Source organism: Oryzias melastigma, linkage group LG7, assembly GCF_002922805.2.
Source record: "Oryzias melastigma strain HK-1 linkage group LG7, ASM292280v2, whole genome shotgun sequence".
NCBI classification, from domain to species: Eukaryota; Metazoa; Chordata; class Actinopteri; order Beloniformes; family Adrianichthyidae; genus Oryzias; species Oryzias melastigma.
In genome coordinates, this window is record NC_050518.1 from 15191336 (window position 1) to 15218193 (window position 26858).

A 26858-nucleotide genomic window follows, 5' to 3' on the forward strand; every position below is an offset into this window, starting at 1 on the left:
CAGCTTGTGTCACAAATCTCAAATAGCAAGTGTCACATTCTTTAAGCTGTGCGCTTCTTTTTTTTTTTTTCATAAGTTTGTGTGCGCTGCTTCCTTTCGCTCTGGAGGAACTGTCACTCCTAAAACCGACTGATTGCTGTCTGCTGACAGGTATCAGCTGCTTGATTGAGCCCGGCGGACTGCACTGAGCCGATCAGTCGCTGCAGTTCTGAATGTGTGAAGACCTTTGGCAGAGGAAGGGCACCCCTACTGTTGAGCTTCAGGTGTTTTATTTTTATTACTGTAAATAGGTGTAAAAAGCATCTGTAAGTAAACACATTTTTTGCATATTTGATCAAATTTTTTTGTCTTCTCCTTCGTTTGTATTTCTGAATTTTCTTCTTTTTTTTTTAACAACCATTTCTCTAAAAACCTTGCCGCATCAAGCAGACGGGTGTGTATTTTTCTACACGCCATAAAAATTTGGCATGACTGGCCACTGTTGCCACTGCAGTCCCAGAGAGTTTTGTACTTTTCCTGACAGCTGAGACACTGGCTCACATTGTGTGCCTGAAGAAAGACACAGTGATGTTCCATCTCTTTGTTACCGTTACCGACAATAAGACAGCCTAACCAGGAATTTGGTCAGACCAGTGGCTTTCAACCCCTTTCCAGAGCCTCATCCTGAAAGGTAACACATGAGTTGCAACACCAAGACTCATTTTATTACTATTATTTTAAATATTCAGTATTCATTTTGGCTCCCCTGCTTCCAAACCAGCAGCTGTTGTAATTCTGTGACATTTTCGCAAATTCAGTCTGGTTAAAAATGCATGCTGAAAGCAACCCACACCAAATGAAGGTAGGACATATTTTAGCATTCTTCACTCAATTCAACCAAGCTCCCCAGCCCAGCCTTGTCTGACAGTAACCCATCTGAGTTTGAATCTTAAAAAGTCTGCAGAGCCACTGCATGGCTTTGAGAGATGGAGACAAAATGTTGGCCGTTTATAAGACGTGATTACTTGTAATAGTTGGTACGATACTTCAGGCAAGTATTAAGTACGTTTAATAAAAGTAATGGATGTGTGCGAGTGCGCGTGTGGTCTTTTGAACATTGAAATGTGAAAATCTTCTTGCATACATTGTGTAATAATGAGATGTAATTATCTTTCCTCAACTTAAGGAAAAGTCTATTTTGGTGAGCCACAGGAAATTTTTACGGACTTGAACTCTGTCATCAGTCTGGAAGTGCTGCTGAAATTGCGTGTTACACTTTACACACCCTGGCTCTTTGCATATTCTTCACTTGCTTAAATCTTTAATGTCTTCTAACCTGTCTGAGGAAATTGTCTTCTACAAAAGCTGGTCCCAGATGTGTTTCTAAAGTTATTTCTAAAATAGTTTTAACAGTTTTTGAGGCCAGCTCCGATGAAAATTGAGTTTTTAACATGTTATTCTAGCTTTTTTCTCATGATGGAGGACATATATTAAGAAAATGAAGCTTAAAAGTGCATTACTGTGTATGTTTTTATTCAAATCATTGTGAATCGGGATTTAGACAACATTACAAATTGTTGAATGTACTATATAGTGAGTAGTGAAGGAATGCGGTCATAGTCTATGTCCTAGAAAATGACGTGTTTTTTATTTTCGCTGTAACCCTTGTGCTATCCTAGGCATGCTTACATTAAAAATGATTTTTGATTTTCACTGGTGTCTGTGGAAGACATGAAATCCTGTCCACCTTCATCCACATTTGTCATGGGATGATAACACGTCAATGTAAGTCTTGGGTCATCTGGAAACGCTTTTAAAACAGATCAGAAGGTGATTAAAGTGGGACTTTAAATGAAGGATTGACCAGAACCTAAATGAGCGTTTGAGGTGAATCAGTTCAGCCGCCATGCGCTGTAAAAACATGACACAACCTCACATTTGGAAGTGTTGTATTTGCCATGAAACATGCAGTCACACAGCCTTCTAGAATAAAGCCACATAAATAAGTCAAGCGTTGTGCTCTGGTTAGACGAACAACAGTGGACCTTTCGTGACGGCAACAGAGGGGAAATGCACAACAAAAAACAAGTCATGCATGACTTAAAGACACATATGTCTCTTTTCTCTCATCACACAACCTGTAAAACACTGGATAGTTACACAATGGAGTACTCTTATATTTATTTTAGGAAGAGTACTATGATTCAACATCTGAGTGGCTGTAATAAAGCAGCTGAGCTCCTGTGGGGGCTGGGCTGGCACCTGCGTAGCCTGAGCCTGGCCCAACCCCCACTGGAGCTGGGGCTGAGCTGGGGCCTGGTCCAACCCCCACTGGAGCTGGGGCTGAGCTGGGGCTGAGCTGGGGACTGGCCCAACCCCCACTGGAGCTGGGGCTGAGCTGGGGCCTGGCCCAACCCCCACTGGAGCTGGGGCTGAGCTGGGGCTGAGCTGGGGCCTGGCCCAACCCCCACAGGAGCTGGGGCTGAGCTGGGGCTGAGCTGGGGCCTGGTCCAACCCCCACAGGAGCTGGGGCTCGGATAGCAGTCATGGCAAACAACATTAAAGGGTAACCAAACAGGGTAGTTGGAAACTGACTCCATTCTAAGTCCAGATTTGAAAAAATGCCCCCCCAAGAAAGGGGGCGGGGCTAGTGGAGCCAGACTGAGTGGCGGAGGTGTGGCTTGGATCTATGATTGACAGTAAGGTTAGCTTTATGTAGCATATGCTGGGTCTTCAGTATGGAGAGCGGTTTGTCAAATATGCAGAGTGGTGTTGGGCAAAGTGATGCAAGTTTCTCCACAGAACTTTCTGAGGTGGTTGAGGATTTTCCGTGTCTGAGAGTGGTAAAATGTCGCTAGCATCATTGCTAATAGAGACTAACATATTAAGCATACAATCTCGAGTGAAATGTTCATTGCAAATCCATCACTAGGATCAAGTTTGCTGGATTCAATGCCAGTAGCACTCAACCTCTGTTCCCTAACTTCCAAGTCCACTGAAAAGTTGTGCAAGCCAGTAGATTTTTGACAATTGAAGGCATTACAGCTGGCTATGAGCCATGCTAAAGCTAACAGATCAACCGTTACAGAATCAAAGATGGGCGGGGCTTTTATACTGGAGCTGCAGAGCATGATGGCGTCAAACTTCTGGGGCTTACAGCACTTAACCAATCACAAAATTCAACTGCAATACCTCGTTTCAACCTGTAGGAGGCAGCAGACTATATTTTCATGAATGCATGATTTTCAAGTTTATTTTAATTTGTCAAAAAATTTTGGAAACAGACAGCACTTTCAAAGCCCCACGTATAGAGGTACCTGAAAATGATCCCTGGGGGCTGCATCAGAGCAGAGAGGGAAGCCCCTGTTAACGAGAAAATATCAGAACAGATAAAAGGAGGTACACATCCCCTCCCCACCCTTTCACTTCTGTTCATCTACATTTTCCTGTTTTATTTTCCCAAAATATCAAAGAAGCACAGTCAATAAACGTAGCTATTACAGCGACCTCCGTCCTCATTTGGTGCAGTTTGGAGGATGGGAAACTGTGGAGACGATGGGGCCCCCACAGCTCTGCCCCTGAAGTGAATCCCCCCTGTGAGACAAATTTCACACTCCGCCGAGAGAGGTCCACTGGGACCCGAGGTTTCTCAGCTTGTCACATTCTGTTCCCCAGACCCAAGAGATTAATACATTTTGCAAATAATGCATGTAAGCAACTCCAACTCCCAAGCATGGCGCATTCGCGCTGTCACTACCTGTGCAATCTCAAAGCAACAAGACGGCACGACTCAAGGTGTGAGCAGAGATAACAGACAGCTACCCGCCGCACAAAGGCTGGAGCTTTGAACGAAAATACCCCACTTAGAGGCTGAAACAAGAGCAGTACAATGTCAAAGTAATTCAACAGCCTTTGGGTATAATTAAATTCATGAATAATTGATTAAATGTATTATCTCCGAGAGTTTACAGCAGTTGCAGCAGTCATAGCACAAAATAAAAATGTACTGATTCTTCATCAAGTGAGCTGGAGAGTCATGGGGAGTTTAATTAAAGACATTGTCATGCTTTTCACAGACGCAGAGCTCAGGCAGGGGTCAAAGCGTGTCAGCAGACACGTTGGAACTCCACGTCTGGTGCTGACATGTCTGATTTTACTCAGCAATTTAAAAAAGTCTGTTTTTAAACAGTTTTATAGATTTTGTGTTCAGTTTTGTGCGATGTTTCAAAGAGTCAGAGCCTTTTTGTTTGCCCTAGTGTTTGTGTGTGGGGTCTTTTTGCGTTGTGAAAAAGGAGCTTGTTGTGTGTGCTGAGAGGACACTCTGGAACCCCGCTGTGTACTATCTGACAGGAAATAGAAGCAGTTTAAAACATCACAGAACTCATACAGTATTAAACACACACACCTATCCTCTGCGTTCATAAACAAAACAAGTAAGCCTAATGTTTAGCCTTTTTCTTGCTTTTTTTACTAAAAGAAAGATCAACTAACTTCAACAATGGCTTTTTGTGTTTGACTTTGCTTTTATGATGTGTGTTAAACAAAAAACAAACAGAAAGCTTTTTTATTATTCTTTTGACCTTCAGTCTGCACAGAAAAACCTTATTAATTGCTGTTCGTATTATTTTGGTCCATCCATCCACTTGGAAAATATCATTTAGAATTATTCAAACCTGAATTGACTTTGTAAAACGTTAGTCAGGACTGTTTTTACATCAAAATCCATTGAAAAATAAATACTGCTCATACAAACTGCATCAGAATTGGTGCAGAGTAATCTTTCTTTCTTTTATTCGGTTTTCAAGCAATTCTTCTGTTTGGTCGATGGCTCATTAGGGATCAGTTTAGCTTTTTAATTTGTTAAATCTTTCTATATAGCAGGGAGTTAGAAAACACTAAAACATCTTCTGAAGTAAAAAAAAAACTTTTCAATATTCTTAAATTGGTTTGCAATTAAATCTATTTCACAATTTGTTTGTAATTTGTGTTGCTTTGGAAGATTTATTGAACCATCTAGTTTGTAGTGTTGTTGTGTACAACATGGTACTTTCATGAAAGGAATAAAAATAAAATGAATTTCGAAAAAATGTTTCTTAAAACAGATTTTTGAATAAATTCTTCTTTTAATAATTTTTCTTTTACTTATTTTTAAAGTCCAAATATTAAGATTGTTTTTAATAGTGGATATAAGGATTTAGGAGGTCATAAATGCATGAGTTCACTGTTTGATGCTGAAAGGATAATGTATAAATTAACTCAACTGTTGTTACCCCCTTTGCACAATTGTGTCTAAAATATATTAATGTTTCTCTTTAATTAATATATTATGTTGGAAAATATTTTGTTTTCATTCTATTGTCTGTAGAACAGATCTAAACCAGAAATACAAATACATCTTCTGTTAGTAATGTTTGTTTATGCAGCCTAAACTTGTTATTTGAAATATTTCCTGTGATGTGCATGAATCATAAAACCATCAATGAGTACAATAATTGGGAAAAACAATATAAATGTGTGTAGCAATACATTTTTAGTAGTTATCAATCTGTTAAGTGTCCTGAAGGAAAAAAGAAGCTGTGTGGATGGCAGAGTGACGGAATTTAAAAAGTATGATTGTGGTTAAATTCAGGGTTTATTAAATGCTTTCAATCAACTCCACAAACTCAACAATAACTCTCAGATTTCATGTACATAAATGCATAATTGAGTTTACAAACACATCCAAACAAAGGAGTTCAGACATTTTACTAGTGGTGGAATGCAGTTCCTGTCGTGCCTTTTTTCTACACAATGAAACAGAATGATTGTGTTGTTCTCTCATTATAATTCGCTGTACGTTTTTGTTTTGTATTTGTTTCAGTTGCATTTTTATTTGTCTTACTTTTGCTCTGTTTCTCTGTCAGTTCCTCTGTTCTCTAGAGTCCTTCACACGTTTGAGAAAAGTCTTAGTGAATGTAGTGTTTCCCTCTTTTGTCTAATTTCCTGAATTCTCCTCTTAAAATCCTGACTATTTCCACCAATTTTCCATTGATTTCTTCTTGTGTTCATGTGTGTTTAAACTCATAGTCATTTCCATCCCTCTTCATCTGGGTGTCAAGTTCACGGCTTGTTTTTTTTTTATTGCCTTGAGATGTCTTGGATTGCTTTGTTTGTGTTTCTTTGTTCCCTTTCACCTCTTTTGCAATGCATCATTTTCAACAAAAGTCTGTTGTTATATTCAGTGTCACAAATGCAGCACATAACTCAACAAAAGATTTTAAGCTCACTTTAGTTTGACCGTTTTTATAAAACTACTAGTTTTGAGACTCTGAGATGCTGTCGAGCTTTTCTTGGTCAAGTCAGAAGAATTTGAAGCAACATCTTGTAAACTTTTTAGAATCCCACTCTGATCCTTTTTTCGTCATTTTAAAAGGGTTCCCAGTGATTTTTTAATTATGATTTACTTGTTTTTAGGGACGTAGTTTCTGCTGAGCGACAGGAGTTCATTAGAAATTTGCCTCTGAGTTGTGGGCGGTACACCTGGTGTGGTGTAAGCCTGTCCTTACTTCCCATCATCCATCTCTATTTACACTCTCTAGCTAACACCCCCAACCTAACAGGTAGAACAAAGATGATGAGCAGTATCAAGCTGTACAGGTCTGAGTCAGTCCAGATGAGGAAAACAAAGACGTAGACACATGGATTTATTTGCTTTCATGTGGATGCATCAGTTCACTTCATTTGCTCCCGATTCACAACAATATGAATAAAAAATATTCTTTATATGTGTTCCATGAGAGAGGTGCCACAAGAAGAGCCCTTCAATTTTTATTTTTGTTATTTTTGTGTGTGTGGGGAGGGGAGGATGGGAGGGCAATATGTGTCATTTTTTAATTTTTTGATTTATATATTTGTCCTTCTTAAAATGATTAAAAATGATTAAAAAATTATGTCAACTGTATCTTTATATGTATCCATGCTGTTTGCTGTTGCTGTCTATATGTTCTTAGTTTATGTTATGTGTGTTTTTTTTTGTTTGCACCGGCTATGAAAAAAAATCAATAAACAGTTTTTGAAAAAAATAATAATTCAGGCATAAAATTGGTTTGAATTAGTTTTATTAACTTTGCAAATTGACTTAATGTGTTAAAAACAATAAACCGATAGATGTCTGATGTGATAGAAATGGTCTGGATCTAAATATAAGTTGGATTCCTGTTGCTTCTCATTTACCCATTTTCACACTTGAACATCCTTGAGAAAACATTTCTACCTTGATCATGCAATTGCTCAAAAGCTTACCATAAAGAAAAACAAATTCTGGTTTGGTAACAAGTTCCAAATCTGGACTCACTTCTATGGTTACAGGACAATGCACTCAAGTACTGAATGAAACGTTGAAAGGGAAACCTGAGTAGCGTGCGAAGAAGAATTTGGAGTTCTGTCAAACAAACCTGGAGAAACACTCTAACACAGTAAGCTCAGACATCAACCGATTCAGAATCTCAGACTTTCTGGAGACTGTGACAGCGATGACCCAGATTTTAACAGATAAAAATGCCTCTCACTTTCCACTCTGTGTAGAGCTCCAGAGTGTCTTTCTTGTTGTACCAGCTTGTCAGTAAACCCACAAAAATTTTACTTCTAAATCCAAATTGCTCCTAAAAGTGGAGGTATCATTTTTTAAACAAGTGGCCAAAAAAAAAAAAGTGTCCCTATCATAAGCTGACGTGCCAATAAGCTGATTTCAATCAGTGAACATCAGCCTCCTATAGTGAAACATCATCCAGATCACTGTAGAAGACTTTTTGGATTTCAGTTCTATTCACCAAAATCTGTGGTGTTCCTTTCAGTCTTACTGAAAGCTAAGACAGAGTTTTGGAAAAACTACTTTTTTATTCCAAAGGTTAAAAAATGCTTTAAAGATGAGCTACGAAAAGGGGGAGAAGAAAACAAGTGAACCTGGCAGTCAGTGGTTTACCTTGTCTGTGGGTAACGTCTAGGTCTGATAATCAACTAATGAGAGGCATCATTCAAGGCGACAGCTTTTTTTTTTTCCTTTTAGCCTCCATTTTGTTCAAAAGAAACAGCGGTGGAGTCAAACGATGAATTGATAAACCCCTCACAGCAGCTCAAATCAGGCGGAAAGCCTCAGAGCAGCATTTTCATACTGACGCTTCAAGTTTACCTGAAATATTCAAAATCTGAAAACACCCAAAAACTAACAGATGCAGGAGAAACAGTTCCAGCCGGTATGTGAAGCTGAGTGAGCTTTGCTAAGAGCTGAAGGAGTTCCCTTGAGGGTCAAATAGAGAGAAAGTAAAGATTTTTAGACTGCTTTTTGTCTGTACTTTTATGGCTGCATCTGTCTATGAACTATTCCCCTCCACAGCATCAGCTGGTATCTTGAACTTGATTTCTGCTTATCTACTTTGACATTCTCTCAGTGTGTTTGTGTAAATCTAAAATACTGTCTGGTTGTTGCTTTTCTGACTAAATAAGAAGCAGAATGTTGTAGAATAATACATCAGGACTCTGCATCCTGCGTTTGGGTTTTGTGTCAGAGTTTTTATAACCTACTTTATTCAACTTTAGGGTCTCCTGCTTCAGTGGTTCCTCAAAGCATCACAGTCCTGAGGGCGTCCATGTTCATGCAGGTATTCAGGTCATGTTTCCTCGCTGGCTCTGAATGAAACAGAGCGGGCGCATAGAGTGGCCATATGGTTATGCAGAGTTTGAGTATATGCGCTGCTAATTTTTGTTGCTTGTGAACACAACATTTACCTATTCAGTATTCTGACCTGACAAGCACCATTTAATAGCTACATTTGCCTAACAGTTGGGATATTTTTTAAAATTGATCATGAAAGGCTCCTACAGGAGGGGTAGACACCACTTCTGTAAGTTAAAAAGATGAGTGAGGTCTGTAATGTTCACTATAGGTTCACTTCAACTATGAGAAACATAATGTGGAATTGATACAGGAAATTGTATGATTTTTAAAGAATTTATGTGCACAAAGGTACCGAAAAACATACTGAGCTCCTACAAACAAGCAAAAATTCTGTCTCTCACAGACAAATTCTTCTATCCTCCACTGGTTATCTGTATTATTAGAACATGTTTTAAGTAGTTAAAGAACAACTCTCCACACTCTTACGACAGTATCCTCCACAATGACCAAGGCCAAAGAGCTGTCAAAGGACACCAGGAACCTTGGAAAAAAGAAACTATTGATGTAATTTATAAAAAGAAAATGGAAGAAAACCAAGATAACCGACAGTTTTCCTCCACCTGAGCTCCATGCAAGATTTCACCCGATAGAGCATAAATGAGCCTGAGAACAATGAGGAAACACCGCAAAATCACATGGATCTGGATGATCCAGAGGAGGTCTGGGAGAAGGTGATACGATCAGATAAGAGCAAAACGCAACTCTTTGGCATGAAAGCCAATCGCCATGTTTGGAGGAGTATGTTGAGTTGAAAAAGAATACACCATACCCACCGAGAAGCAAGGAGGTGGAAACATCATGCTTTGGAGCTATTTTTCTGTAAGGGCGCTAGGATGACTGCTCTGTATGAAAAGGATTAAAGGTGCTTAGAGAAGCTGCTAACACAACAGCTAAAGTTTTAAGGACTCTTAACTATTACCTTCTGACCTTTCGTGACCCTGTGCATTACTCAGTTAAGGCCCAATTTGCTGATTAAAATCTTAGGCATTAAAAGGTATCAGCAAAATGAACAGAGTTCACTTGAAGGTCAGATCAATAATTAATTAACCACTGAAACATGCTTTCAGCATAAATGACTGAATTTTTAACAATTAAGTGTAAATATTGATTAATCACATTATTTTTGAATGCAGCCGGCTCTCTTACATACATTATCTGTTCTTGCTAGCACTTTTATATAATGTTAATGCAGCTTTAGAAAAAGCTGTTAACCCACTGAGATCTGCCTCCTACAGTGTAAAACCGCAGAGTTCAGCAACATCCTTTACAAGACACTGATCACACAAACAAAGGAAAACACTAAAATGATAATGAGCAACCTGCTGGTCTCTTCTGAGGTTTTTGCCAACACTTTCTGATCATCCTTTTATCTATTGTGAAAGCGTTTCCAGAGCAGTTTTAAGCCAACATGTAAAAAAAAAAAATCAGTCATTTTCTTGTACATGGCTCTGCAGAGCGCCAGCAGTTCATCAGAAATTCTCCTCTGACTTGTAGGTGGGATTGTTGGTGTGGAGCAACCCCACCCCCCTACCCTCCCCTTTGTGGCCTGCACAGAATAGTCTCTACATCTCAAAATCTTTTCCCAGCAGCATTTTTTTCACCTACTCATGGATCACAATGATCTGAAAAAAGAAATACCCAAATTTAAGCTTATTTTCTTATTTCATTGTCCTCCATCATCTGAAAAATGCCTCAAGAACATGTTAAAACATCAAAAATACAATTTCACCGAAGTGGGTCTTTAAGAGAAGAATAACCAAAAATTAAACACTCTTAAGCTAGCAGTGCTAGCAAGCACTCGAATGCTAGCAAACACTTATAAGCTAGTAGTGCAAGAAAACACTCTTAAGAAAGTAGTGCTTGTCGCTGCATTTACTGTATGCGGAAGCAAATCGGTTGCACTGCTCACCCCACATGTGCGAACCACACGTCACTTCCGCTTTTCACCTACTATACCACAGAGTAATTTCCAAACAATAAAACTCCTTGATCACAAGAATTTATGTTTTTCTCAACCACCGAGAGCTTCTCCTGACTAGATTACAGTTCGAAAAAAAGCCACCGAGTTACCGTTAATAACGTGTTTGGATTACCGGAGAAAATAAAGTGTCTTGAAGTGGAGCTGTTTCCTCTTAGCTTAGGGAGTAAACTGCCGTCATGTAAAACAGCAGAAGAAGAAAACATTTGTAGTCACTGCAAGATCGTAAGGTCCTGATCCTTAACGTGTCTTTTTCCTTTCGTGTTTTCAACAATAAGTGAATGTTTTCGCTATGATAAACATTTTAAGTGCTATTTTAACATCCTACGAGGTTATTATTGATGTTACCGTCCGAAGACCGGAAAAAGCTTTAGCGGAAGTGACGTGTGGTTCGCGCATGCGGGAGAGCGGTGCAACCGTTTTGCTTCCGCATGCCGAAAATGCAGCGACACTGCTAGCAAAAACTCTTAAGCTAGCAGTGCTAGCAAAAACTCTTAAGCTAGCAGTGCTAGCAAACACTCTTAAGCTAGCAGTGCTAGCAAACACTCTAAAGCTAGCAGTGCTAGCAAAAACTCTAAAGCTAGCAGTGCTAGCAAAAGCTCTTAAGCTAGCAGTGCTAGCAAACCCTCTTAAGCTAGCAGTGCTAGCAAAAACTCTTAAGCTAGCAGTGCTAGCAAAAACTCTTAAGCTAGCAGTGCTAGCAAACACTCTTAAGCTAGCAGTGCTAGCAAAAACTCTTAAGCTAGCAGTGCTAGCAAACCCTCTTAAGCTAGCAGTGCTAGCGAACCCTCTTAAGCCTGCAAGCTACCTTGTAAACAGGGATTATATGTTCCATAAATACAAAAAGAGTTAGATTAGCAATAAACTACTACTTTTGTGTAAAAACATGAATAGGTGTTTGTGTTGAAGATGGATCTTATTTTGTCCCAATGACATCCTTCCTTCACCAGTTAGTGATTTGCAATAAAATAAAAAATTAAGGTGCTCATCTTAATGGAGCCATCTCTGAAAGAGTATCATAAAACAGCAGTAGCAGGTTCGGTTCCTAAAATATCCACATCAATGACAAGCAAGTAAACCCTTGCACAGAACTGGAAAATGGGGGATTTTGTCTATACTGTACTGACAAATGTATTCACGCAACAACAGTTTCATAACAAAAGTGGGAGTATTGGGAAAAACAGCTCCTCAGACACAAAGGTGTTGGTAAAACTAACCAAGTGTAGTCAGAGGATGCTGAGCCACACAGAGTTCACCAACTTTCTACAAAGTCAATTACTACAGACGACCCCACTGAGATCAACAACGATACAAGACTGTGAAGAAAATAAACAGCTATTGTTCAGTGGACCTATACTTTCTTAATGAAAAATATCATTCTGACCACTGTTTGCCACTTTTCCATTATATTCAACCAAGCTGAGGGTTTTATTTGTGAGTATTCTCTGAAGAAAAGGGTTTTACTGTCCTCTTCTCGTTCTTTAACTAAGGTGTCTCAATCAGCCTCCACAATTCATCCTGCAATTTTCTTTCTTTTCTGTCGTATCTGGACCGTTGCAGCACACGTTTGCAAAGTGGAACTCATTTGCCCGTCTTCAAATGCTAATGAAACACATAATGAATGCCACTCAAAATTATCTCCACTCGCTGATATCAGAGTATAATTAAAACAACTCTGTCCTTAATAAGGTGTCAGAGGTGATCACCGCGGGGCGCTGATAACTCTGTGGAGACACACTCGCAGCTCGCACGCGGCCAATCACGCCCGTGATGACACACAACAATACATTTATAATGAGTGAGACCATCAGTCCAAAACTAATTTCCAAGCGAAAAGACAAATGCTCTGATTGCTCAGGGGCTTTCAAAAGTAAGTTATTGCCTCCAGTTATTAACTGTTTTAATTAATCTCCTCTGTACACATATAATTACTGCTAAACATGCCTTACAGTGTTCTAAAGCTTAGCAGTGATCTTCTGCCGTGAGCTGTCGCATCTGCCCACAGTTGACCTCTGCAGAGTTCTTTCAGCTTACATGAACGTGTGTAAAAATTCAACGTTTAAGGAAAAAATATGAATATGGTCTGACAAGTGTGGTGCATTCAAGGTACAGTCAGCTTCTAAATGTTTGTTGCAGACTATATAATCCCATTTTTAATTAAAACCACAAAAAACAATTAAGTTTAAATATTAGTTTTGCTTGTTTATTGTATATTTTGGGTGTCATAATACCAGATTTTATTGTAAGAAAATGTTTTTAACTGAAAATGTTTATAAATGAAGCACTTAAAATACATTTTGAGAGGAGTAATATGGAAATTTAAGAGAATCCATCCTCACAAGGTCAGCCTTTACAGTTACCTGCAGCTCTGAAGGCGCAGCAGTCGTCTGCTAATTGGAAAGTTGGTAATTCAGTCTGTATAAATAGTACAAAGTACAACAATGACTGTCACTGAAAGAGGCACTCAACCCCCTGTGGCCTCTGATGTATGTTCACACTAATGGGAAAGGTAAGAACTTTGGAGGCTAAATAGGAGCAAATTAATGCAGTTGATTTATGAGAAGTTCAGTCCTCATGCTAACATGTATGTGGGTGTCACTGTGTGAAGGTCACCTACATCTTAATGTTTCCTTCAACCCAGAACTGCATATGCAGATTCTTTATGATGAAACATTGAGATAAAAATAGTAAAAAGAAATTGGGGTTGAAGTTGAATCCATCTGGAATTGTGTGAAACTTGTGGCTTATTAATGCATCACCTATGCAGCTAGCCTAGTTTACTATAAAGAACATTCCTAAAAGGAGATTTAAGGCTAAATTTAAATTTACAGCCTGAGAGTCTGAAAAGCTTAGACACAGTTACGGTCTCACTGAAAACATATTTTCATGCTTCCTTAATTAACAGAAGAAGTGTCTCTGAGGTTGACTGGTGGGGTCTTGCAGGGCAGACAGCAGCATCTGCTGGCGGCAGACACTGCAGACTGGAGAGCATATTAATCTGCTGCTGTTGCTTTAACCAGGTATGTCCTTGTCATCCGAAGGACGGGGAGAGGGAAGGTCCACCTGCCTGTTCGTTTATGGAGCAAAAGAGAATCTAACTGTGCAGTGACTCATTCTTCATGCCCTTCTTGTGTGAAAATCACTCACTAAGTACACCATATTACCAAAAATATTCAATCACTCATCTAAAATGATGAGAATCCGGTGTCCTGGTGTATAAAATCAAGTCCTCAGCTGTGCAGACTGTTTCTGACATTTGTGAAACCTCTCAGGAGGTCCGTGAATTCCAGCGTGGAACTGTCATAGGATGACACCTGTGCAACAAATCCAGTCGTGAAATGTCCTAAATATTCCACAGTCAACTTTTCTCTATCATAACAAAATGGAAGAGTTTGGGAGCAACAGCAACTCATCTACTAAGCAGTAGACCACGTAAACTGACGGAGAAGGGGAGCTCATTGTACAAAGAGCTCGCCGACTCAGTTGCTACAGAGCTCCAAACGTCATGTGACCTTCAGATTAACGCAAGTACAGTATACACAGAGAGCTTCGTGGAATGGGTTTCCATGTGAAGCGTCAATGCAGTGGTGTAAAGCACTGGACTCTAGAGCAGTGGGGACGCCTTCTCTGGAGGGATGAATCTCACTTTTCCATCTGGAAATCTGATGGATCAGTCTGGGTTTGGAGGATGGTAAATGGGGTATACTTGTAAAGAACTCTTTAGGATACCAAAGCATTTTGGACAATTCCATGTTGTTGTGGGAACAGTTTGGAGCTCTTCTAACATGACTGTGCACCAATTCACAAAGCAAGATCCATAAAGACACGGATGACGGAGTCCTGACCTAAACCAGATAGAACACCTTTGGGATGAATTAGAGCAGAGACTGAGAGCCACCAACATCAGTGTGTGACCTGACCAATGCAGTTTTGAAAGACTGTTAAAAAAAATCCTAAAAACACACTCCTCAACTTTGTGGACAGCCTTCCCAGAAGAGTTGAAGCTGTAATAGCTCTAAAAGGGGGACAAAGATCACATAGAACTCTATGGGTTAGGAATGGGACGGCACTTCAGTTCATATGTGAGTTAAGGCGGGTCAGCCAATACTTTTGGTAATATAGTTTAGGAAAAAAAATATAGTCGCCCACCAGCATGAAAAATGGCTTTCATTCTGTTTCCTTATGAAAAAGAACAACTCAGGATCACGAAAAAGGCATTTTTCCCCTTTGATTCCTCTTAAGTGTTTAAGATCTATTATAAAAAGCTACATCTTTCTTCCTTGTCAGATCTACGCTTGTTCATAATCACTTGTTCACTCTAAAGCCTGTGGAGATTTTCTCTTTTTGAATTATACAGGCAGCCAGTGAGGAATGGTGTCCACAAGAATGAAATGAGGTTCAGTCCATCCGAAATGGGTTTTGGATGAGACTTTGGAGAGGCTTGGACAAAGTCACAAAACAGCAAATAAATGTGCTTGAAATTTAGATGGCGACTGTTTTCAAACTATTGCTGTTTTTCAAACCAATAGTTAGCTATTTGTGCCCTAACTAGATAAAGTAGAGTTTAAGCTTCACTCAGCTCATAGTGCAGATGGGAGAGGATGGCTGCATGCTCGCATTGTCACACACAAGTCACAGGTGCAGGAGAACAACACTGCTTACATAATTGGCAGTGGCCTTTATGTCATGCTGGGCTGAAAGACATGAAGAGGTGCAAAACTGCACTTCTAATTGTGGAGTTTTCTTCAGTCAGCACCTGCTGCACGATACTTTCACAAACCAAACAGATCTCCAAGTTACTTTATGGGTGTCCTTCTGGGAGGCAAGCTGAGAGTGGAGTGGAAGACAGTCGGTCAAGAGCAGACTCCAAGCGGCAGGCCGCCCTATAATTAACTCATAAAGCACTTAAGCAGAAATAAGCATTTCTGTTGTAACGACTGAGCAGACCAAGATAAAGCGACTGACAGCTGATGGCAGCAGACTGAGGAAGCCAGGTGCAGTGAATGCTCTGACGGATTATCACCTATGTGGAAAATAAAAATGAGATTATATAACTTTGCATCTGCCGACATTTATTCCATATGAAACTGTGATTTTGTCATTTTTAATGAAAGTTTTACCTAAAAATTCTCTGCTGATTATTTTTTTTTTGCTTTCAGAATCAATTAGCCTTTTGTTATGTGGTATTATGAAAATGTTTTAAAGTGCCACTACAAATACTTTTTAATCTATTTTAAAAGAGTTCCCAGTGCTTTTTTTAATTATAATTTTGCAGTTTTTAGCTCAAATAATAATTTTAAAAAACTCGTTTTCTAGGACATAGTTTCTGCAGAGCAGCAATAGTTTTTTAGAAATCTGCTTCTGAGTTGTGGGCGTGACCATTGCCGTGGAGTAAGCCTGCATTAATTTCCCATCATCCCCTCGTATACGCTCTTTCCCGTTAACTTACAGCCCTTCACACCCCAACATAACATTAGCAGTGCAACTAAAATGGCGAGCAATACCCGGAGCTTTCCACCCGCACAGTTTTGAGCCAGATGCCAGGACAGATGAGGAAAACAAAGACGTATTGGATCTATTTTTTGCATGCATATCATACATGCGTGTCATCGAGACCGACACCCACGTATGACACGGTGCTAGCTCCAAGCAGCTCCTTCAGCGACGGACTATTAGACAATGTCCAAATTCCTTCACTACTCACTATATAGTGTGTTTGACACTTTGTAGTGCTGTTCGAATCTACAATTCCAAAATCAAGTGCCCTAGAAATTTCCCAGAAGTCTTTGCAAAAAGCCAGAATTGTTATGGTTTGGTGTTTTCTTTTATTTGGTTTTGTGGTGTTGTGTTCTTTTACTGATGTTTTGTCACCACTGTGCTCTTACAGGGTGGCGTGGGGCAGGAGGCGTGGCCTTCCCTAATTGGTGACGCTGCACACCTGCATCCAATCCCTCCTTAACCTTTAAAACACTCTCCCTGGCTCCTCCAACCTGCCAGGTTATTTCCTCTTCCATGTGGCCTCCTAGTTCCCGTAGCAGCAGCCTGTGGTCAAGTCTCCTGCCTCCTCCACCTGTCAGCTCCTAAGTTTGTTGCTGTTATTCATCTAATAAATCTTCACTGATTAACATCCAGTCTGGCTCTGCTCTGGGATCTGTCTACATACCCTGACAAGAATGCATTGATTCTCACTACATTAGCAAATATGGACCACAATGCATTGCGTTTGAACAATTTTTGTGAAAGAAATGTGCTTAAATGTAATGATTTTTTAATAAACCATCCACATGTTCATCATCAGAACACAACAGATTAATAAATAGATGTAAAATGTATTGATTAGATTTTCATTTTGTGAAATTGGTGGCGTCAGATCCGTCGTTTAGAAAAAAAAGGCATTGAGCATGGTGTCAAAATTGTCTTTAATATCCAGTGACTAGATAGTCTTGCACTATATAGTTTTGTAGTAGTTAGGGTGGGAATGCGGACATAGTCATCGTTTCTGCTGCTGTCAGACTTAAAAATCAGGGATAGTTCCAGTAAACCCACTGAAAATTTCTTAATTTGTGTATTTTAGTCATTTTACTTTATGCTGTTTTCAGTTTAAAACATTTTGTGCACAATGTTTTAAATAATTTATTGATTTATCATGACCCTTGGTGCAAGTCTCCTTGTCTCTCCATCGCTAAGATGTAGAAATTTCCCCTTTGTGGTACGAATATCATATCTTATATCTTAAAATAACAGAACAAAGCATGGAGTTTGTGGTAACTTCATCACATTTACAACTTTTTCCAACAGTATTTTTGCGTCTGCTCCTGATTCACAAGAACTTGATAGAAAGCTTCATTTTTTATAGATGTCCTCCATAACAGGAAAAATGTCTCAAGAACATAATAAAAACACCAAAAAAATAAGTGATTTTCATCAGAAGTATCTTTAAAAAGTATTGTTTTCTGACAAGCTGAATGAATAGATGCAAAGTAAGGAAAAGTATCTTAAAATAGGAATAGGAACAAGAGGAATTTTACTTTTTTTAGCAAATATTTTACAGACTTTTTCTTCAATGATGGTAAAGGTGAAAACAGCTTTAAAAAGAAGAAAGTTCAGTTTTTCAAAAAGATCTGATTAGGACGAAACACCAGAATATTAGGAACACATTAGACTTAGAGTTAAATTTTGCTGCGTTTTAGTTTTTGTTCTAAGAAAACTTTAGATGTTTCATTTTCCACTGAACAACTTCCTTGACTTCTTTGTGCCATCCCTTTTTATTTTCCCCACGCCTGTCACTCTATAAATATTTTCTCCTCACTCGCTCCTCAGTCTGCATTGTGTTCTGAGACATGAAAGTCACAAAAATAATCATTCCAAAAACAAAAAAAGAAAGAAAAAACCCTCCTGCATCCAGAGCTGTCACAGTCCTTGCAAATCAGCCACATACTAAGGCCAGAACCATACAGGCGAGCTGGGTCCACATAAGGCAGCAAACTCCTGGCTCCCGCCTGTGTTTTTCCCAGCAGTGCCATTATTTGTCACGGCCACATTAAAAGGGAAAACGAGCGGAAAGAAAGGTTGCCTGAACCCATCCGGCAGGCAAAAGCAGAGCCATCAGTGTTTAACTGATTGGCTCTGTAATTGCGCTGGAAGTGCGACTCTGAGGTTGATTAAAAAAGAGGTGCAACTGCACATCCAGGAAATGCTAATCATTCCCCCGGCTGTTCTCCCAGGAGGCTGCCGTTGGGGTTGTTTTCCGAATGCCTCCTGCAGGGGCGTTTTACCTGTTTGAGTTTGGGCTCCTCCTTTCCTTGACAGTTTTCTCTCTGATGGGCTTGAAAACTTTAATAATGATGCCTGAGTTGGGCCCTTATTACATTGGAAGACATTCTTTCTTTTCTTTGAGACCTGATTCTCATAAACTCTACTTTTGCTATAAATAATGACAAGCCCGAGGGTCCTCCAGTCCCCAGGTTTTCATCCGCATGTCCTTGCCTCATTCGGAGCTTTTGTCTCCGTCAGGTTTTGTACAGACTGCGATCTACATCTTCACCTGCCACTACAACTGCTCCCATCTGTCCTTTCTCACTTTGTCTTGCCCTAAGTCCATCTCCCCGACCTGGTTGCATGCAGAGACCCCATCTGCCTGCTCAGTTCTTTGCAGTTTAGGGAAACAAACATGCGTGCAAAGACTTGAGGCAGGGTCTTTTGAAAGACAGATTGAGCCCAGAGGAAAACATAACTCCTTCCTCTCCTCTCCTCTCCCAGCGTTGTTTGCTCCGAGGAAAGATTATTTGATTGTTTGCAGGTTCTGAGCTTTTCCGTTATCAGTTGGTCGTGTTTCACTGACAACACAGGATTACGGAGATGCAACCAACTCGATTGCCTCCTTTTAAACCAGTAACGTTCAGACGCTTCCCGTTCAATGTCTGTAACAAAGCTCAGTTTTTTTCCACTGCGATGGGCAATCTTTCACACATCCTGCATCTGCTTGTTACTGCGCTTCACTAAAGCAGAGACGCATGCAAACGGAGCAAGATATGCAAAACCAAAAATGTTGAGTTTTTCTTGCTTGTATTTCAATTGGGAGCTCAGTTTGGCATTTTGACCTTTTTGTTGTTAATATTACATTAACCTGAGTGAGTTACTGTGATAGTGTCTGCACGTCATGATGACTCCTTGTTTTTGTTGTTAATGAGCACATTAGACCATTGACACAGATATTTGGTGATTCTAAAAAAAAAAATAATAAAAGCCTTTTTAGAAAAAAAAAACTCTTATGAATGGGTTTGATGATTGCTGTTCGGATTAGCACCAGAACTTGTGTTGCCAAATGTTGTCATTATTCTGATCACTCAGCCTTAAGCGATTCTCTCTGTTAGTCTAAATCAGGGGTCTGCAACCTTTAATACTAAAAGAGCCATTTGGATCAGTTTCTTTAAGACCAAAACCCGCTAGAGCCGCAAAGTCCCACCTGAACTATTAGAAAAATATACATTTCATACATTTTTTTTGTGGCCATTAAGTCATTAATTTATAAAATGTAGCATTTAAATGTTAAAAATTTTCAAATTGTAGCATTGTTTTTGTCACAAACCGGCAGGCGGCTGGATCCAAGTGCAGAAGGTTTATTTGGAACAGACAAGAGAACAGGAGTGAAGCATAAAGCTAAATCTGGGTCAGGCAGGCAGAGGTCAAACAAGAGCATGAAGGCGTCAGAGAGCAAGCAGAGTGGTCAAGGCAGGCGGCAAACAATCAGAGTTGAAGACAAAGAAGGGTCAGATGAAACAGAAGATCAGGTCAGGATGAGAACGCTCAGCGATTCAGGCAGAGTGGCACAAACAAGACTTCACACTGAGCAGAGCTCATTGCTCAGAATAAATACTGCTGGGAGTGATCGTAGATGGAAAACGGCTGTGGAACTTCTGCGAGTGACAGCAGGGGCTGATGGGAAGTGCAACGTGGAGACTCAGGAAGAGCTAGTACTCAGGTGATTGATCCCACTAATGGCCAGAGAGGGGAGACAGGGGACCAATTCATGACGGTTATCTTTCTATTATCTTACAATTAATAGGAGCACATACGAGTTCCTTTCAAAATAAAAGTGCATTCTGTGTCACATAATAACCTACAGCTGCAGCAGATTAATAATTTGCCTCTGAACAGCAACTAGACACGAAATAAGGATATAAACTTTGACTAATTAAAAAAAAACACTATGACAACAGATCAAAACCTTAACCGTTATTTTACTTATTTATCTGACGTGTGCATTTTGTAGAAAGTGGTGGTAAAAAGACAAAAATAAATAAACAAAGACAATTAAATTTAATGTAAGATCATCCTAGTTAAAAAAAAATAAAATAAAATGATAATATTTGATCAACAAACCTATTAATTCATTCAGATTGTTTGTATTTTTCTTCAAAGCCAAAGACCCACAATGGAGGAAAACAAAGCCTCACGTGACTCTAGATCCTCAGGTTGCAGATCCTTTTTCTAATAGAAAGATCGTCTCCTTCAAAGTCAACATTGCATAAGTGAATAAACAGTTTAAAAAGTTAATTTGTTATTGTACTGAAAGAGTCAGGTAAATAAGGGATATCTTGTATTGCTTCACGTTTTTTCTTTAAACTTTATTAACCTTTTTTTATTTTTTTAAATATAGTACCTTAACAGTATTTTATTTTGTTGTTTACTTTTTTTCTATAACATGACAACCTTGTGCTTTTTGCTCCTCTTTTTTTTGTTTTCCAATTTTTGTTTTTTTTCAGATTTGCTTAGATTAAGTTTTTAATCAGAACGGGTTGGGGAGAAGAAATCTGGTTGCCAGAAGTTGGAAATGTTTTGGCATACCTCTCCTAAATCAGATGTTTCTCTTGTGCTTATTTCCTGCTCTGTACTTTTACGTTTATTTATGTTTTATCTTGCTAATGTATCTCCACATTTGCTCTCATCTTTGGATCTCCCAGCAAAGATGTAAAAAAAATAATATAAAGATGTGAAGACAGATGCGTCAAAACTGTCAAATTAGATAAGTAACCTGTCCCTGGCTGTTGCCATGTCAACCATAAGTGCAGAGATGAACCATCTATGGGAGACGTCTCCATGTTCCCTGATGTTAGCTGTAACAGAGACTTTTTTTTTCATTTTACAGATGCAGCCTCTAAGGATTGCCAACACTCAGCCATTTTTTAGCCAGCTCTCAGTCAGAAGAGTTCTCTGGGCTCCCCAGGACCTGGCGGAGAACCAGCTGAGATTTGAGCGACTCATGCATGAAGCAGCTGGCAGTTTTAACTGGCTGCACTGGTAGGAGATTGAAGAAAATGTTTTCTGGGTCATGAGGGAGAAAAAAAGACGGGGAAGCATAAGTTAGCATAATGAATGGCATCCTGTGTGTTTTTTGGCAATCTTTGTGAGTTTTTCCTCAAGTTCCTCTGGTCGCCTAGCCTGCATTTGATTTGCATCGCTCCAGTTTTTTCTTTATTCTTCAAATAAAATTGCTTTCTTTCATCACTTAGCTGCACTTGTGCTTCTAATAAAATGTTTTACTTGTTTAAACAGTATTCTTGCATTCTCTCATATAAAGGTGGCAGGGAATTGTAGTAATTTCAGTGTTGACTGAGTACTTTGCCTGTTAGCTCCATGCGATCAAAATTACTTAAGTGATTTAAGGACCTGAGGTTCTTTTGGAGACTCCATAGTCTGAAACTGAGACATTTGAGTCACAACCAACCCTCTGCAATCCAGTCCACACTGAAGCCGTCCCTTAAGTCACCTGCACTAATCCTTAGAATAAATAAACCATGTGCACAGCAGCGCAGCTAGCCTTTGCTATTTTCAGCGTCCTTGCCCCCCCATCCTTCTCTTAGAGTCCAAGATGTCCTCACAGGAACCGTCGAACTGTCTCCACCTCGATGGCAGTCTCTGGTATCATGAAGATGCTGCCAGCCTGAACCAAAGAGGGTTCATTTCAAGTCATTTGCATTGTCATGTTGGAGTGGTTGATGTGCAGATACTGCTTGGAAGGAGGCAGAGTGCTTTAAAATAGATGTTGCACTCCAGCTCTCCTGCTGTGAGGTTGAGTCTCACTGCTGACAGACGGCCTTTATTCTGTTATGAGCTCTGTGCTGGGGCAATGTGAAAACTCTTTCCAGTCAGTGCATGGAGATGGTCAGCACTAAATACTACATGTTCAGCACGAAAATTACTTTGATCCCCTGCGACCATCTGCACTAGTTCATCACTGTGCTGTTGTTAAAGTTTAGTTTCGCTTTGAATCATGACGTTTCTTTTGGAACTTGGGCTCTGAATTTGGGGAGTTGAACAGGAGTGTCATGGGAACATGGAGAACAAAGAGGAGGGCATGTGGAGGAGTGATGTATAGAAAGGAAAGGTAAGAAACAGGGCCCTAAGAAAAGGAGAGAGCATGGCATGAAAACACAATGAGAAACGTCCCGCTCATGGGAACCGATGGGAAAAATGCTCTGTGCTGCAGTTGTAATGAAGCAAGAATAAAAGAAAAAAAAACTACAGGGAGATTGAGGGGAGAAGTGACACAACTTTGCAGCCAGATCAGATCAGGAGACACGACAGCTGCTGCTCTGACCTGAAAGTGAGGAGTTGATGTGAGTGGCAGCTTTGTCTTTTTTTTTTTTAGAAAACCTTTAGGAATTTCACTCTTGAAACTTGTGAATATATGACAAAATGTCAAGAATTACTGTTTTTTTTTTTGCTTTAAAACAGTGTTTTAATTCCTGCTAGCTGCTAATTAGCTCCATCAGATATCGCCAAATTCTGACTGAATGAATACATGGTCCAGGTAATCAGCAGCAAGCAGTGCGAGGAGAGGTGTAAAACAAGTAGTGTTGTAAATTCCCTTGTATTGGTAATTTTTTCAGGCAGATCGATGGACACCTTAGGGGTCCTAGTTCATCCATGTTGGAAAACAGGAGAACGTGTTTATATTGAAGCTAGCTTCTCTTTTGAGTCAGCGGAGAGTGTGTTTGTGATGAAGTAAGTTCATGCTTTAAACCTTCAGATCTGTAAGTTTAACATGTATTTTGTTAAGTTATGTGGGTGTAATTACAAATTATTTCGTAGAGAAAATGAGACAATGTTTCTGTTATAGATACTTTCCATTGCAGACATAAACGAGGTCAGGCCAAAGCAACAAGAGGAAGAAATCATAGGCTGTCTGAATCTTTCTCTACTCACTAAATAGTGCGTTCGTCATTTTGTAGTGCGGTCTAAATCTACATCTAAATCTAAATCTAATTCCAAAATCAAGTGCCCTAGAAGTTTCTTAGAAGTCTTTGCGAAAAACTAGAGTTCAGCAATGGTCACTACTACTTTCACAAATATAGACCACAATGCATTGCGGTTGAACATTTTTTGTGAAAAAAACAAAACAAAACAAAACGTGTTTAAATTAAAATTTTTAATACAATATCAACATTTTCATCATCGGAAAACAGTGGAGTAGCATTAGATGTTGTGAAATGTTTGTATGGATTAGATTTGTGAAATCAGTGATGCCATAGCTCGCGTTTAGAAAAAAAAAGTACTGAGCATGGTGTTTGAATTGCTTTTAAAATTTAGGACACTAGATAGTTTTTTAGTAGTTAGGGGTTAGGGTGGGAATTCAGACATGGCCATAGAAGTGCAATCCTTTTTCGGATAGTTCCCTTATTAGATTATTATATCAGCGTCTGGTATAACACTTACTTTTGCTACTTTGGTGCAGCAGAGGCATCCTGCAAGACAGTTACTGAGGTGACGATGGCTAAGAAGGTACGCTGATAAGTTTTTATGACATTTAGATCAGGGATAGGCTACTGGCGGCCCACCTCCTCATTCAACTTGGCCCTCATGGATTTTCAGACGATGTTTCCTCTATTGTAGAACTAATTCCAAACTCTTATTACATGGTTTGCCAGTAGATGGCACTCACAAACAATTTGCAGCCGGTGGCCTTCAACGAAGAAGACAGGTTTATAAATATAGCTTACAAAGATTTGGTCTTATTTAAAATGGTACCCTTTTTCTTATCTTATTTATGGAAGTGTAATTAAGAAAAACTGTGGCCCTCCCCATTAATAAAGTTGCCGTTCCCTGATTTAGACTGTCAGGAAAACACTGTGACAATGTGTATCACGCTAAAGCTGTTATTTACTCTGTTTACATCCTGTAATAACCGTCTACGGTGGCCATTTTGGTCCAGTTTTTTCACTCCGAGCACCAAGCCTCTTCAAACCGAGGAAACTCAGAGCAAACCGGGGCTCAGTCCAATTGGAAACGAACCAGGACCACCTCAGAAGTTGGGTCTGAGAACCAGGTCCTGGATCACTTGGGTGCAAATTTGTTGTGCATTATGAGCGGAAACAAACTTCACTTTAAGGGGACCGAATAGTCTGAATACACCCTAAAATACAGCCAGACTTCTTTGGTGTGCTTAAAGAATCACTTTTTTATTTCAAATGTGTTTGTAACTGTAACAGTGCAATGACAGTGTTCTATTTTTTTGCAGTTTTCGTGACCCACGCTGCTGGTTTTAGATCACTCCAGAGAACAAAAACACTGTAAACAAAGTAAATCACTAAAATATATAGTTTTAATTTGAAAGTTCTTCACAATTATTGTGTTAGGCTGTCGCCAAACTGCATTGAAAGTGTGTTTTTCTTTTAAAGACTTGCACTAAAGCCTAGAAGACAATATGCAGAGTTGCCACTTCAAGTTCCTTATGCTGCTTCAATTGGATCCCTCAATGTCTCTGCTGCCATCCAGCTCGCGAATGATGAAATATATAAATGGGTTAATCCTCTGGGCTGTCTCGTCTTATCTATCAAGCGCAACTTGTTTAATATTTTGCTTGTAAAAATCTACAAATGCACGTTGCTTCTTGAGATATGACAGCAGCGATCAGAGTACAGAAATTATAGCGCGACTGTCAGGACAGTAGGGAGCTGAGAGTTCACAAACTTACATCTACTCCCAGGGTGGAGCTGTCAAAATCTGACTCACAAAACAAACATAAAAAACACAAAAAGGCGGCAGAAATCAAATCAAGCAAAGCTCTGTCAAAACCAGACTCACTCAGTCAAGGTTTGGTGGAATTCATTGCCGAGAGCATTTAGAAATAAAAATCACTCTGCTGTCTTTACCAGAAATACCTAAGAGTCCAATTAGCAGTGATGATTCCCTTCAAACGCAGAGGAGCTCTGGAAGCGGTCGATAATTCTGTTGGAACTGCTGGAGCATTTCTTTATCTGTCAAAGTAACGCTCTGAGTGATAGAAGGAGTTTGACTGAAAAAAAAAATTATTTTACCTGAGGTAAGGGACAGCGCGGTCTCTGCTGCAAGTATTTTTCTGAATTCGTCGTGAGAATTAGTGTCAAGCTAACAAGCGTGTTATGAAAAATGTCAGCGGATGACAACAGCTTGAAACATTGACAGAAAAGCAGCAGCGAGTCCTTTAAGCAGTTTTTTCTCCTCCAGTGGGGGTGTCAAACTGGAGGGATGGTGTCCCACCTGCCAATAAAGCTCTTTCTTGACTGAACACACCTGATCCAGGTAATCAGCAGCACAAAAAACGGGTTTTGGGGAAAACCAGTTCGAGGCGTGGAGTTTGACACCCCTGAGTGAGTCGAAACTTTTGTGTTTTATTAAATTTGTATTAGTGGTTTGTTAAATTCCTTCACACACCTCATCAGAATATAAATGAATTCACTGATGCTTTGTGAAGATAGAAATAGCTCTGTGGAGGCTGTACCTGCACTCTCCAACCACTTTAATAGGTATGCAAAGTGTTCAAAAACATTCCAATCAGAGCTATTAAGCTTAAATTCTACTGATAATACTGGTAATAATTTCTGTTTTTAGATTGAAACTAGCTAAACACTAATATGTCATCTGTTTGCTAATACCTGAGATGATAGATGTCAGAATATAAGGGCTGAATATAACATAGCATCGATAAATTCAGAATAATTCACTTGAATTGGATTGAAATGTTCTCTTTGAGTACGTTCTATTTAGTGCCATTTAACAATCATTGTTAACAAGCTATATGGAACAACTAGATCACTTGTTACTCATAGAAAAAGGTCAGGAGAGTATATGAAAAAAAAACAGTGCAGGTAAGAAAATGTTTATATTGTGGGTTGAATAATACCTATCTCAATTAAAATATGAAAAACTAAATAATGATTTCTGACATCACCCATTCTCTCCTCAGTGGCTGTGTTTCCATTACACATATGCGCAAAAACTACATTGAAATTCTACAAATGTAAAAAACACAATTTTGCTATTACACTGTTTCCATTAAATCATAATTATGCAAATAAACACAACACTTTAAAGACACGGTGATGCATGAAAAATGGAGCGGTTGGCTACGTGAGAGGGGCTACGGATGAAGAGATTTTGGGAAATCTTGGTGGGTGATTTTATACAGGAGCTGTGAATCCGACAATTCCATATGATACTCTCAACTTTTGTGCGGTCGCTGTTTCGGTCTGTTGAGGTAAAAGAGAGCTGAGCCAGAAAACAGAGCTCTCAGTTTATCGGTTGATCTCTGCTCCAGTACTCACTTATGGTCATGAGCTCTGGGTCATGACTGGAGGAACGAGATCCCGACTACCGAAATGAGTTTCCTCTGAAGGATGGCCGGGCGCTCTCTTGGAGATAGGGTGA

The 26858-nt window shown here is 39.5% G+C and overlaps 1 protein-coding gene and 1 long non-coding RNA gene across 4 annotated transcripts in view; one reads left to right on the forward strand and one right to left on the reverse strand.

The window, feature by feature from the left end:
• LOC112159379 overlaps positions 1-22691 on the forward strand; it is a 51146-nt gene extending 28455 nt beyond the window's left edge. For both annotated transcript variants that reach the window (XR_002921470.2, XR_002921471.2), the window contains exon 3: positions 21319-22691. This is a non-coding gene — a long non-coding RNA (uncharacterized LOC112159379). The remainder of the gene's footprint in view (positions 1-21318) is intronic.
• The window catches only part of LOC112159376 (acid-sensing ion channel 1), a 71618-nt gene that overhangs the window by 24036 nt on the left and 20724 nt on the right, over positions 1-26858 (reverse strand). The gene's annotated exons all lie outside the window — the stretch shown is intronic.